The following is a 14,147-nucleotide window of genomic DNA, read 5'->3' as shown; positions in this document are numbered from 1 at the left end:
ATGAGCATATTTTCACAGAGACTAGCTGTACGCACATTGTAACATGCCACCTGAATTCAGCCGAGCAGGCAGAAATCACAACTATGTAAGCAATTTCAGTCTCACTTGGCTGTGATTTAGGTGTCAACATATCAGCTGAGTGTTTGTGACTGGTGCATGTTTCATCAATACCAATTGTAAAACTGACTCCAATACATTTTAAATGAAACTCAACATTGTGAAAGGATTGTGCAAATTTTCCCTAGCTGGTGTTATGATAATGACATAAAATAAAGTAGTGGGCAAAGCCAAGAGGATGGGGTAGTTTTATAGCAGTGGTAATTGGTTCTGCTGCCTTTATCTGTAGGGGTTAGTTTGAATCCAGCTTGTAACAATAATGACCAAAAGTTGCCTCCAGATGAAGGCCATTTGATAGTCTAGGTACATCGAGTTCAGTGATTTCAGCCTTTTCCCCCACGCACGAGTGTCTGCATCATAAAAACCACCAACACAATTGACACTTGTTGCAAACCGGGCTGGCCAACTCAGCAGAAAGGCTGAGGAATGAATGGGAACCATTCTGAATATAAAAGGGCCAAAAGTCAAAACCAGTAGTGGGATAGTCATTTTGTAGGGAATGAGATTCTTCCCATTGGACTTTCTAACCATTCTACAGAATGCTTCCGCAGGGCTTTAATTTTCTGTTAAATTCTACAGGATAAGCCAAACAAAAACCCAACCCCGTAAAAAACTAAAATGCCATAGGGTTTTCCCATAAGGCAAGGAGACTACATTTAGGCCTAGCCTCCACTTACAAATTTTGTCATTATAACTAAAACAACAAAACCTTCCTAGCATAGGTGCAGCTTATACCAACAAAAAAGTGCTTTTCCTGTTATAGCTTATGCTGGTTTGGCAAGTGGAAAGCACTTTTATGCCAGCTGTGTCGACACTAGGGCTTTTGTCAGCAAAGAAATGTCACAAAGCTCCCATCCCTAACTGACATTGCTTTCCTGCCGAAAGTTTCTAGTGTGGACTTGGGCTTAGTCTGGTCCCTGACTGGTTCCCCCCATCAGGCACAGGCTGGTGGGGGAATTTGAATTGGTATGCCTGTAGCTGTTCTGTGGATAAATGGAGGACTTCCACCTCCACCAATGTTGGTCCAGCACCTTTGATGAGCAGCAAATTCACACACAAAATTAACAGTATTCTAAAAAACGCCAAAATATAATCTCCAAATCAACTCCCTGGATGCTGTTAGAGGAAAACACCATCTAGTGGACAGCAGTAGTAATCACACCACTGATTGGTAAGACAACAGAGTGTTCCCAAGTTCTGCACACTGGGAGGGAATAATGCAGGCCCACCTGAGCTATATTGGTAATAACCGGACACCCCTAAACAGGGAAGATCATGCATTTGGTGTGAGCTTCTGGTCTCCGCTCTCTCCCTTCAGATATCCGTTTCAGGGCAAGACTTACAAACCAGATATATTGGGAACTGTCTGGCTAATGCATTCTGGTTTCAGAAGCACGGCTGCGTGAATCCCCACATGCTCTGTGCCCTTGGCCGCTCATGACATTGGGCTTTCTGGAGTACCAGGCAGGTCCAGCAGGTGAAGAAGTTTGGAGCCGTTAGAGAAAATGATGGCTACTGGGAGGATCAAGTAACGGGGTTGATGTAGGACAACCCAAGGCTTGGTCCCAGACATCATAGCATTGTATACAGAGGGGATCTTTTACTATCCCCCATGGCTTGTGTTTTCTTATCATGCCACACAGAGAGGGGCTCTGGAATGACAGCTGGGAGGCAGATGGGGTGGTAGGCAGTGGTGGGTGGTGGAGGAACGGCCTGTGAGCCAAAGCAGTGGGTGTAATTATGCAAAGCTGCAGTTGGAAGGTGGAGGAGGTGGGAAGTGGCGGGAGAGAGGTTAGATCAGGTGGAAAATGAAGCTGACAGCTGAGACAGAGTGGCAACTGCAACTGGAGGGGAGAGACCGATGAGGAAGGATGCTTGAGAGGCCACTGGACATAGAAGGAGCTGGAGGGAAGGCCATAGGGAGCTAGAAGTCAATAGGTTCCCAGGGGGCGGGGGGAACAGGCATCTGGACAGTGAGGGGATCTGGAAGGTGGGCCAGGGAGAGGAACAGAACTGAGTGGGGCAAGGGAGAAGTAAGCTACATCAAAGGGGGGGGGGGCGGTGCAGGAGCACTGCTGAAATGGTGGCCTTCAGAGAGGAAGGGACACAGTGAATGGGTGACACCCACAGCTTACATCTGGCCATTTTAAACAGGTGAGGCAGCACATTACAGGCCATGGCCTGATTCCACCTGAGAGCGGATGCAAGGCACAGTTCACCCAGAGGGTGGGGCTGGTTGGCTCTTAGGCCCAGATACACAAAGGTGTTTTGGCTCCTAACTTTCATTGAAACCAGTGGAAGTTAGGAGCCTAAATATCTTTGGGGATCTGGGGCTATGACCACGTCTACACTACAAACTTTGGTTGATGCAAGTAATGTCGGCGTAAAGCCGCTGCAGTTAGCATATTGCTTGTGCATGTGCATACTTGACTCCTTGCATCGGCGTTGATAGTACTCAGCAGGAGTGCTCGTGTTGATGCCCACTGCAGTGCACCATGGGTAGGTATCGCAGTGTGCAACTCACCATCATCCAGCACAATGCCTCTTGGGAAATTTTGGCAACGCATAGTGGGGCAGAAACGAGTAATGCAGGAGTGAGTAGGAGCCAGTGATCAAGCTATCATCATGCAACTTTCTCCATCCCATAATACCATCCATATCCCATAATTTTTGTGCTTTTTTAAAAAAAATCCCACAAACCTGTGTGGCACATTTTGCTGTCTGCCATCTCTGACGGAAGGATGGAGCCTGCGCAGCTCTGCCCTATTGTGGTAAGCATTGCCAACACAGGACACACGATCCACCGGTATTTGAAGAGCCACAAGAAGAAATGCAGCAGCAGGAGATATGATGGTTTTGTGGAAGACAGATTGCTGCGGGCTACAGCAAAAACCAATTCAAGGTGGTTGTTGGTGTTCATGGAGCAGCTGCAGATGGTGGAGTGCTGCTTCTGGGCCTGAGAACCAAGCACTGACTGGTGGGATCTCATCATAATGCAGGTTTGGGAGGATGCAGAAGTTTTTGATGCAAAAGGCCACGTTCCTTGATCTGTGTGCTTAGCTCACCCCACCCCTCCAGCACAGCAACACCAAAATCAGAGCTGTATTAGCAGCGGAGAAGTGAGTGGTGATCGTGCTGTGGAAACTTGCAACACCAGATGCTACTGGTCAGTGGGAAATGACTTTGGAGCTAGAAAATCCACTGTGGGGGCTGTTGTCATGCAAGTGTGCAGGGCCATTAATCGACTCTGCTATGGAGGACTGTGACTCTCAGTACTGTGCAGGACATGGTGGATGGATTTGCAGCAATGGGGTTCCCGAATTTTGGTGGGGGTGATAGATGGCATGAATATCCCTATGTGATGGGCTGTACAAACCCCACACTGGGCCAGAAGGGATTAAAGGACAGCACTGGGCCCAGGTAGCTCTGCCCCTCCAGACCATGCTCCAATTGGAGGAAGGGTTGAAAAGGGAGCAACCCAGCTCAGAAGTGGGGAGGAGGACAGATCAACCCTGAAGGTTACTGACAAGGGCTTCAGAGAAGTCTCCCCGAGGGGATATGACTCTGCTGAGCCTGGTTGGGGCTGGCAGTTTGGTTCCCCTTTCTTTTTCTCTTCATGTTGAACTGGAAGCTGGGAGAGGAAAGCAGCAGGAAGAAGTGACCCAAGGAGGGTAACTCACAGGGCACCTTCGGGGGCCAGACACTGTTGACCCTCCTAGGGCCCTGGGTCAGAGCCTGCTGGAGTGGGTGGGCCCAGGCTCCCCTACCACTGCCCTATGACCAGAGGGACGCAAGCCTCTTGCCCATCTCTGATTAAAAGAGGGCCTGGGCCGCAAGACCTACCCATTGGGAGGTGGCGCTAAGTGTGCTAACCACTAGGCCACCTAACCCACTGAGGACTCTATCATACCCTATTTTGGCACCAGGCCGCCTTGCCACAGAGTACATCAACAGAAAGGGCAACTTTTCTATGGTTATGCAAGCATTAGATTACTGGGGACACTTCACCAAAATCAATGTTGGCTGGTCAGGGAAAGTGCATGACACTCACATCTTTAGAGAGACGAGGTGGGTGAGGTAATATTTTTTATTGGACCGACTGCTGTTGGTGAGAGAGACAAGTTTTCGAGCTTACACAGCGCTCTTCTTCAGGTGTGGGAAAGGAACTCCAAGTGTCACAGCTAAATGCAAGATGGGAACAGATTGTTTAGCATATTCTATGTGCTAACTACTTATGCTAAACAATCTGTTCCCACCTTGCATTTAGCTGTGATGCTCAGAGTATCTTTCCCAGACTTGAAGAAGAGCTCTGTGTGGCTCGAAAGCTTGTCTCTCTCACAAAGCAAAGTTAGTCCAATAAAAGATATTACCTCACCCACCGTGACTCTCTAATATCCTGGGACTGACATGGCTACAACTACACTGCATATTCCCATCTTTAAGAGCACTGGACTGTTCAGAGAGCTACAAGCAGGGACTTTCTTTCCTGACCGCTGAATTACCATTGGCGACGTTGAAATACCCATAGTGATCCTGAGGGACCCAGTCTACTCCGTACTCCCCGGCCTCATGAAACTGGACGTCAGCCACCTCGACAGCACCAAGGAAAGAGTCAACTACTGGCTCAGCAGGTGTAGAATGACAGCTGAATGGGCTTTTGGTAGAATGAAGGGACGCTGGCGTTGATTACTGAGAAGATTGGATCTCAGTGAAAAAACATCTCAATGGTTATAGCTGCCCCTCAAGGCTGCAACGGCAGCAGCTACAGATAAAACACAGAGAGGTGTCATTGTATTTGCAGTCGCAACGGCCAGCAAAAGTTAGGTTTCAGAAGTCCCTTCCCTTGTTCCCCAAGAGTTTTAAACAAGACGCTTCAGAGCACCTCTGCACAGCACCACTCTGCCGTCCTAGCTATGGGGAGTATGGCCCACCAGGGGTGAGGGGGCCAGGAAAATTAGAAGGGAATTGTGCGGTTGCATGAAACAGTAAAATTTCGCCCCCTATTTCCATGGGTATGAGTACAGGGCAATGGCACTGAATACTGGCAGTTTTTCACCGGCAGTGGTGATTTCAGCTGATATTCTTGAGTGTAACAAAGGCACAGAGAGCTCAGCGGTTGGTGGCATTTCGAAGCTGCCCGGGCTTGGATGCCGTTAGCTTGTTTACTGCAATGGTGTTGGTGATGTCACTGCAGACTGGCATGGGAAAGTGTCCTACTGCAGAGAAAGAAATAAAGCTGTGCGATGGAGTGCCCACCCCACACAAAGCCTGGAGGGGGTAAAGTGGCTAGGCAGGCCAATTAACTGCCCAGGCTGCACCTAAAGAGGGAGACAGGGAGCAGGCCACTAATTGAAAATGGGCTCAGCTTGGCAGGAACAGGATGGGCCTGTATAAAGCCCAGGAGCTGTGAGCAGCAAGGACTCTAAGGAAGTATCTGTAATCACTCCCTGAGAGGAGGGAGCTTAGGCTGGCAAACCCAGAAAGAGGGGGAAGCCAGAGAAGTAGAAAGAAGGCCAGGGAAACAGCAGCTAGGGGTAGGGCTGTACAGACTTGGCTGCTTGTTACAGAGTCCCTGGGCTGGAACCCAGTGTAAAGGGCAGGCCTGCATTCCCTTACCACCCACTGGGTAGTGGCACAGGGCACTGGAGACACCAGCTGGAGAGCTGGTCTGGAAGGACTTTGATTTTCCCCAGAATCATAGACTATCAGGGTTGGAAGGGACCTCAGGAGGTCATCTAGTCCAACCCCCTGCTCAAAGCAGGACCAATCCCCAGACAGATTTTTGCCCCAGATCCCTAAATGGCCCCCTCAAGGACTGAACTCACAACCCTGGGTTTAGCAGGCCAATGCTCAAACCACTGAGCTATCCTTCCCCCCAAGAAGGAGAGGGCCAAGCCACGAACAGGAAGCTGCAGCTCTGGGAGTGAGAGGGACCGAAGGGTGAAAGAGACGACAGGTAGAGACACCGCCAGAGGAGGGCAGCGCCTGGCAAGATCTAATCCCCAGAGCCACCAGGAGGAGGTGCCATATGCAGCCCCCCCACCCGCCCACCTAACTCTAGGGAGGAATGAAAAACAGATAACAGCTCTACCTCTCATTGTGGTACCACTACCTCTTCTAGCATGAGTAAATGAATGTACAATCGATAGCTGTGTCTTGCTAAGTTGGGCTCAGGTGCCATCTGTACATTTAAACATTGTAATGGAAAATGATTTCACACACTTACCCAAGGCTCCTGCTCCAGCATCGGGCTCGTCCGTGCTCAACCGCCAGGACTGACTAGATGGCAGTGGTGTCTTGAACAGGTCCTGGCTCATGGCATGGCTGACTCCCCTGTCGCTTGCCCCCATTCACCTCCTCCTCCTTACCCTTCATGGCAGGGGTCTGTGACTTGGGATCCTTGGAGGTACTCACAGTGGCCCGCAGAGGGCTGGTGGGGTCTCCACCAAGGATGATATGCAGTTCACTGTGAAAGCGGCAGGTCTGTGGCTCAGCACTGGATCAATTGTTGGCTTCCCTGGCCTTTTGGTACATCTGCCGCAGTTCCTTGGCTTTCACCTGGCTCTGCTGTTGGTCCCTGTGGTATCCGTTCTCCTGCATCCTGTGCAATCTGCTCATAGTTGTGCTAGGGTTGCCAACTTTCTAATCGCAGAAAACTGGACACACTTGCCTTGCCCCCTGCCCCCTCCCTTCCCCAAGGTCCCACCCCTGCCCCGCCCCTTCTCCAAGGCCCTGCCCCCGCTCACTCCATCCCTCCTCCCTCCGTCACTCGCTCTCCCCTACCCTCACTCACTCGCTCATTTTCACCAGGATGGCTCAGGGGGTTGGGGTGTGGGATGGGGTGAGGGCTCTGGCTGGGGGTGCAGGCTCTGGGGTGGGGCCAGAAATGAGGGGTTCTGGGTGCGGGTAGGGGGTTGGGGTGTGATGGGGGGAGGGCTCCGGCTGGGGGTGTGGGCTCTGGAGTGGGATCAGGGATGAGAGGCTGGAGGGTGGGGTCGAGGGGTTTGGAGTGTGGGAGGGGGTATGGGCTCTGGGCTGGGGGTGTGGGTTCCAGGGTGGGGCTACAAATGAGGGGTCAGGGTGTGGGAGGGGGCTCTGGGCTGGAGCAGGGGGTTGGGGTGTGTGATGGGGCGAGGACTCTGTCAGGGGGTATGGGCTCCAGGGTCGGGATGAGGGGCTTGGTGTGCAGGAGGGGTCTCTGGGCTGGTGCAGGGGGTTGGGGTGCATGAGGGGGTGAGGGCTCTGGGGTGTGTCCGGGGATGAGGGGTTTGGGATGCTGGAGGGGGCTCTATGATGGCACCAAGGGGTTCAGACTGTGGGAGGGGGCTCAGGGCTGGGGCAGGGTGTTGGGGTGTGGGAGGGGGTGAGGGCTCTGGGAGGGAGTTTGAGTATGGGACGGGTCTCAGGGCTGGAGCAGGGGTTTTGGGGTTCAGGATGGAGTGCAGGGTGCTAGTTCTGGGAGGGAGTTTGGGTACTGGAGGGGGCTCAGGGCTGGGGCAGGAAGTTGGGGTGTAGGAGGGGATGAGGAGTGTGGGCTCTGGTTGGTGCTTACCTCAGGCGGCTCCCGGGAAGTTGCTGGCATGTCCCTCCAGCTCCTAGCAGGAGGGGCGGCCACGGGGGCTCTGCATGCTGCCCCCGCCCGCAGGCGCCGCCCCAGCAGCTCCTATTGGCCACGGTTCCGGGCCAATGGAAGCTGCGGAGCCAGTGCTTATGGTGGGGGCAGCACACAGAGCCCCCGTGGCTGCCCCTACACCTAGGAGCCGGAGGGACATGCTGGCCACTTCCTGGGAGCTGCACGGAGCTGGGTAAGGAGCCTGCCAGCCCTGCGCCAACCGGACTTTTAATGGCCCCGTCAGCAGCACTGACCGGAGCTGCCAGGGTCCCTTTTCGACTGGGTGTTCTGGTCAGAAACCGGACCCCTGGCAACCCTAAGGTGTGTGCGCTTCTGACAACTCCTTCATAGTTGTACCTGCACAGCCTCTTCTCCCCACAGCCCTGGAGACCCAGTGCCTCCTGTCTACTCCAGGCAGCAGCTCCTCTGGAGTGTGTAGCTGCTTTGGTCGGTTGGGCAGTTACACACAACACGGGAGAGCTGCTAAGTGAGGACACCAGGCTGGGCAATCAGGAAGAGGCATGCAAAATCATGTGGCGGTTTTAAAGGAGTGGGGGTGGTTTCTGGTCTCTGTGACCCCTGGGTAGGGGTGACCAGATGTCCCAATTTTATAGGGACAGTCCTGATTTTGGGGTCTTTTTCTTATATAGGCTCCTATTACCCTCAACCCCCGTCCCGATTTTTCACATTTGCTGTCTGGTCATCCTACCCCTGGACAACGGAGTTCACAATTGTGACCAGAGTGGACAGTGTTGAGCATTGTGGGACAGATGCTGGAGGACTGTTAGTGTTGCCGTAGGTCACATGGTGTCTACACTCAGACTGCATCGATCACAGTATGTTGACCATGGCTCAACACCATTCAGGAGATGGTTTTAATGCACCGCTGTAAATGCACTTCACCCAGAGACAAACTGGAGTGGAGACACATGCAGATATAGGTTGACACAAGGTGACTTACATTGACCTAACTTTGTAGTGTAGACCAGTGTAGTACATGTAGAGTCCATGGAGGGGTCTGGGGGCATAGTGCTATCTGTGCCATCCCAGCAGATGTATTAGAGGGGTTGATGGCCTTAACTCAGCAAGGACTATTTATCTCCCTGGTGTTTGAGGCCTAGTCTACACTAGAAAAGCTTTGGCAGTGTAGCTAGGCAGTGTGACTATACCAGCAAACCCTCCTAGTGTAGACGCAGCTTATAGCGCTTCCCTGAACAAAATAAGCTAGATTGGCAAAAGCATTGCCACTATAGCTGAGTCTACTGTAAGCCTTTTGCCAGTATAAAAATGTCATGAGACATCACCCCCAACTGACACTGCTCTACCGGCAAAAGTGTCTAGTGTAGATCTAGCTTTTGTCATTCTCAGTTCAGGGTTAATACATTCACGCTCACTCTCTTACTCCAACCACATCTCCATCCCACACTGCCGTCTGTCTGCAAATGACTGAGCCTGGGAGAGGAGCATGCGCAAATGCCAATGACGCTGATGTATGCAGTATTGTTGTAGCTGTGTTGGTCCCAGGATATTAGGGAGACTAGGTGGGGGAGGTAATATCTTGTAGCCTGCAGAAGAGCTCTGTATAAGCCATAGGCGCCAACTTCCCCTCTGCCCGGTGGGTGCTCGCCCCACCCCCTGCCTCTGGCCCTACCCCTGCACTGCCCTCGCCCCACCCCCATTCCACCCCTTCCTCAAAGTTCCTGCCTCTCCTCGCCTTTTCCCACCCCAGCCCCGCCCCCTTCCTGCCCCCATTCCACCCCCTTCCTCCAAGTCCCCACCCCTGCCCTGCCTCTTCTCTGCCTCCTCCGCTGAGAGCGCTGCATCCCCGCTCCTCCCCCTCCCTCCCAGAAAGTCCTAAGCACCGCCAACGGGAAGCGCTGGGAGAGAGGGGGAGGAGCGGGTCGCGGCGTGTTCGGGGGGTAAGGAGGCGAGGAGGGGGGAGCTTGGCTGCCGGTGGGTGCGGAACACCCGCTAATTTTTCCCCATGAGTGCTCCAGCCCCAGAGCACTCATGGAGTCGGCGCCTAAGCTCAAAAGCTTGTCTCTCTCACCAACAGAAGTTGGCCCAGTAAAAGATATTATCTCACCCACCTTGTCTCTCTAATCATACCAGTGACGGGAATAATTCCTCTGCATCCTGTTCTGTGGAACACAAGCACCGAGTCTCCCAAAAGCAGTCCTACAAAGAAAATGAGGAGACCAGGGTTTGCCATTGTGGCCAATAGCTTTTCCTTGGAGCCATTCTGGAGTGTTAGAAAGTGGAACAATCCGTGATAATAATGCCTTGCCCTTACATAGCATTTTCATGGAAAGCTCTCAGAGCACTTTACAGACATGCACAATTTCTTTGCCTTGTATTGCAGATCTTGGGAAACTGAGGCAGAGGGGTGAGGCAGCTTGCCCAGGATCACATCGTGAACCAGGAACAGAATCCGGGTTGCTTGATTCTCAGTTCTAACCCCAAGCCACTAGCCTCTTGACAGTTCGGTGCATTGATTCTACTCAGTACAGAATCAATAACATTTTACCCGGTAGGTGTTTGGGGCTCGAACACTGGGGGAAATAGTTCTGATTCTGACGTTTATGTTCCAAACTCTCTAAGGGCAGGTCCACACTGGGGCGGGGGATCGATCTAGGAAACGCAACTTCAGCTACGAGAATAGCGTAGCTGAAGTCGACGTTTCCTAGATCGAACTAAATTTACTTACTTTGGGTCCACGTGGCGCAGGCAGGCTCCCCCGTCGACAGCGCTTCCTCCTCTCGGCGAGCAGGAGTTCCGCAGTCGACGGGGGAGCGCTTCTGGGATCGATCTATCGCGTCCAGATGAGACGCGATAAATCGATCCCAGAAGATCGATCTCTACCCGCCGAATCAGGCGGGTAGTGTGGACCAGCCCTTAGTCAACTTCTGCTCTCACTTATGCCACTGCAACACTATTGAATCAATAGGGACAGAGGGCTTAACTCAGCACTGAGGACAGTGGGGCTGCGGGGGTGTAACTGAGGGCAAGATTTGGCTTTCAGGATATTGATTTACTCCACAGATTTTAATGTACCTAGTACTTGGCTGCTGGACAAAATAAATAAACCCCAGCAGAAGGCGTCTGAGCACTGCGCTGCATGTCCATTAAAGAATTCAGCAAATATTTCAAACGCAGAAGCGGAAATCTGACGAGAACGCTGTACAAATAAACAAAAGTTTTAATTATTTGTCTCCCAAGGGGGCACAGCAGAAAAATATGAAACGTGGAATCCAAGCACTGCTTGTGCTTCATCATCGTAATACCATGGGCAATTCCATCTCAGGGTCTTACAGGGCTGTTCAAACAGTGAACCTCAGCAGCAGGGGTCACTATCCTCCCCTCCGTGTGGCAGGGAAGTAGCTAGAAAAAGTGAGGCACAGCTAAGTTAAGTGATTTACGCAAAAACACGTAGTCTGTGGCTGAACTGGGAATTGAGCCTAGCACAGTGCTTTTCTCCACGTCTATCTTCGCCATTAGCATTGCAAGGGAAATTCATGACACTGTCTAGGCCAGGGGTGGCCAACCTGAGCCTGAGAAGGAGCCAGAATTTACCAATGTACATTGCCAAAGAGCCACAGTAATACATCAGCAGCCCCACAATCAGCTCCCCCACCCCGCTCCCAGCGCCTCCCTCCCGCCCACCGGCAGCCCCATCAGCACCTCCCGATCAGCTGTTTCATGGCGTACAAGAGGTTGGCGGCAGGGCGGGGGGGGAGGAGCGAGGGCACTGCAGGCTCAGGGGAGGGAGCGGGAAGGGGTGGAGTGGGGGCAGGACCTGTGGCAGAGCCAGGGGTTGAGCAGTGAGCACCCCCCGGCACATTGGGAAGTTGGCACCTGTAGCTCCAGCCCTGGAGTTGGTTGCCTATACAAGGAGCCACATAGTAACTTCTGGAGAGCCGCATGTGGCTCCAGCGCCACAGGTTGGCCACCCCTGGTCTAGGCCTTGATTCAAAGTAATGAAACTATATGCCGCCATCCCTTAAAGGGAGAAAATGATTGCCGTAAATCTTACCATCAGGGAGATAAGGACCTCTAGTCAACCAATGAATGCACTAGATCCCTATTTTTCAGGAGGTTTATATTTGGGGATATGAAATCCAGTCAGGAACTCTGTTATATGAAATGCACTTTCCAACAACTCCCTATACATCCCGCACGAAAGATCCATCTCACAGACACGCTTATGTATCTGCATGTAACACGCTTTAGTTTTCAATACGACTTGCAGCTAATTAAACAAACATGAAACGTTCCCTGCCAACAAAATGGAGCCATCTGTTAATCCTATAACTCAGTCTTAATAAATGGTCAATCAAAGAATCTCCCATTTCCTTACGTTGGTGCTGACAGAACTCATACAGTTATAACGTGTTGACGAATGGCAACTGGAGCTGAGAGGATACACCATCTGCTGGGTTTGTGTGCACATCTTGCATAGGAACATATGACAAGGGATAATAAACTATATTCATCAATAGTACAATGAGCTCAAGACAGAATGCCTGACATCAAGAGTTCGCTCATAGTTACATAGCACTGTTTTACCAATGGCTGATCTTGGGTTGGGAGCTACTCCTATGAAGTTTTACATTTTGCCACATTTGTGGAAATACTAATCCTGCAACACAAATAAAGTAATAATTATCACTATTATTAATAAACCATTGCACCTATCATCTGAGGAGCTCAGGACACTTTATAAACACTAATTAATTAACCCTCACAATGCCCTGGTGAGATACATACCCTTATAAAAACAAATATGGGGCTGACCCACAGTAGGAACCCAAAGCACTGCCATGCTATTGTTATACCTATATGCTTTTAAATCATGACTGTAGGTGTTTATTGCAATTTTTAAAACAGAAGTGTTATTGTTACATACAAAAGAAATACCCTGGTGCATAATTGTCTGGAAACAATCAGCTCAAGTGATGCATCACTACGGCCCAGATTTTCAAAGGTATTTACGTGCCTAACTCCCATTGGTGCCCAGATAGTAGGAAAAACTTTCTAATATGAGTTAAATGGAAACAATTGCTCACCTCCAATGACACTATATGACAGCATATCTATGTACGTAGACGTGTACCATGGTGTCCATCACATCAGGACCCACATGTCTGATCTCACTAAAACCCAACATTCATAAAAATATTAGTATCTGCATAATAAAATAATGAACTACAGAACTCCTGCCTTGACTACTGGAATGGAGGACAGGGAATGATTGACCAAGTGCCAGGGCTTTCCGTTTATACAACTTCGTATTCTGAAATTAAAATATATACTCCATACAAAAACGTATACCGAAGAACTACAGTAAAAGAATAATCAACTTGCAAAATCAAACCAACAAAGTCAGAAAAAGCAACCTTAACTCCTCCCCATGGTGCATTATGACACAGTCCTTAACATGATCACATGCTATTTTTTCCTGAAGGATTCCTGTCTCATTATGGGTGCAATTCAACCCCATGGAGAGAGTCGGCAAAAGGTCTGGGCCCCACTTAAGACCCCTGGAAGCCTTATTTTTGTGAAGATTTAAGTTTCAGGGGTGCATAAGCCTTATTCTTATTCTCTGAGCAGGGCTAAATTTCACCCTCAGTGCCCAAGTTAGGTGAGACAGCTATTCATGATTTATTTTTATCCTTGTCTTTCAATGTGTGACCCATAGTTTATAGCCTGCAATCCCTCCAAATCCACAGTGAATGAGGCAGTCAACTTGTGAATTATTTTTCTATTATTAATGATTATTATTATTTCTGTTCTGGCAGTACCTACACGCCTCAATCATGCACCAAGGTCTCCTGGTGCTAGGCGCTGTACAAATACAGAACAAAAAAACAGTCCCTACCCTGACATGCTTGCAATCTAATATCAGACAAGAGATGACAAGGAAATGCACCAGAGATGGGGAGCACATGGCGACGGTGAGGCAGTAGTTGTCAGTAGGACAGGCTGTGGTCCTAGTTCACCTATTGCCAAATCATTGTCAAGTTGTTGTTTTGTTAACACCTGCCTCATGGACCATCACACATGAACCAGAGTTCCAGCCTTTCACGGAATGTTTGTCTCTGCCATAAGCACATGGTAATTCATTGGCATAAGGTTGCTCATGAGAACTGGGCTACTGACGCTTAAACAAAATGAATAGACCAACCGGACATACAAAACACCCCTCACAAAAATGTTCTGGACAGCTGTCTAATATGGTGATCTACGCAATCCCTGATTAAGAGAAGCTAAGGAAATATGGGCTCTAATGCATTTATTTAAATAGGGTGTGTGTCATATTTTGAGCTTCCAACTTCAACGGTCCCCCTAAATTTAAACACAGATGTGGGCCCCGAGTGTGCCAACACTTTTGCACGTGCTTAACTGTACCCAGCTGAGG

Source organism: Emys orbicularis, chromosome 4 (assembly GCF_028017835.1).
Source record: "Emys orbicularis isolate rEmyOrb1 chromosome 4, rEmyOrb1.hap1, whole genome shotgun sequence".
In the NCBI taxonomy this organism is placed as follows: domain Eukaryota; kingdom Metazoa; phylum Chordata; order Testudines; family Emydidae; genus Emys; species Emys orbicularis.
This window is presented reverse-complemented; position numbering follows the sequence as displayed.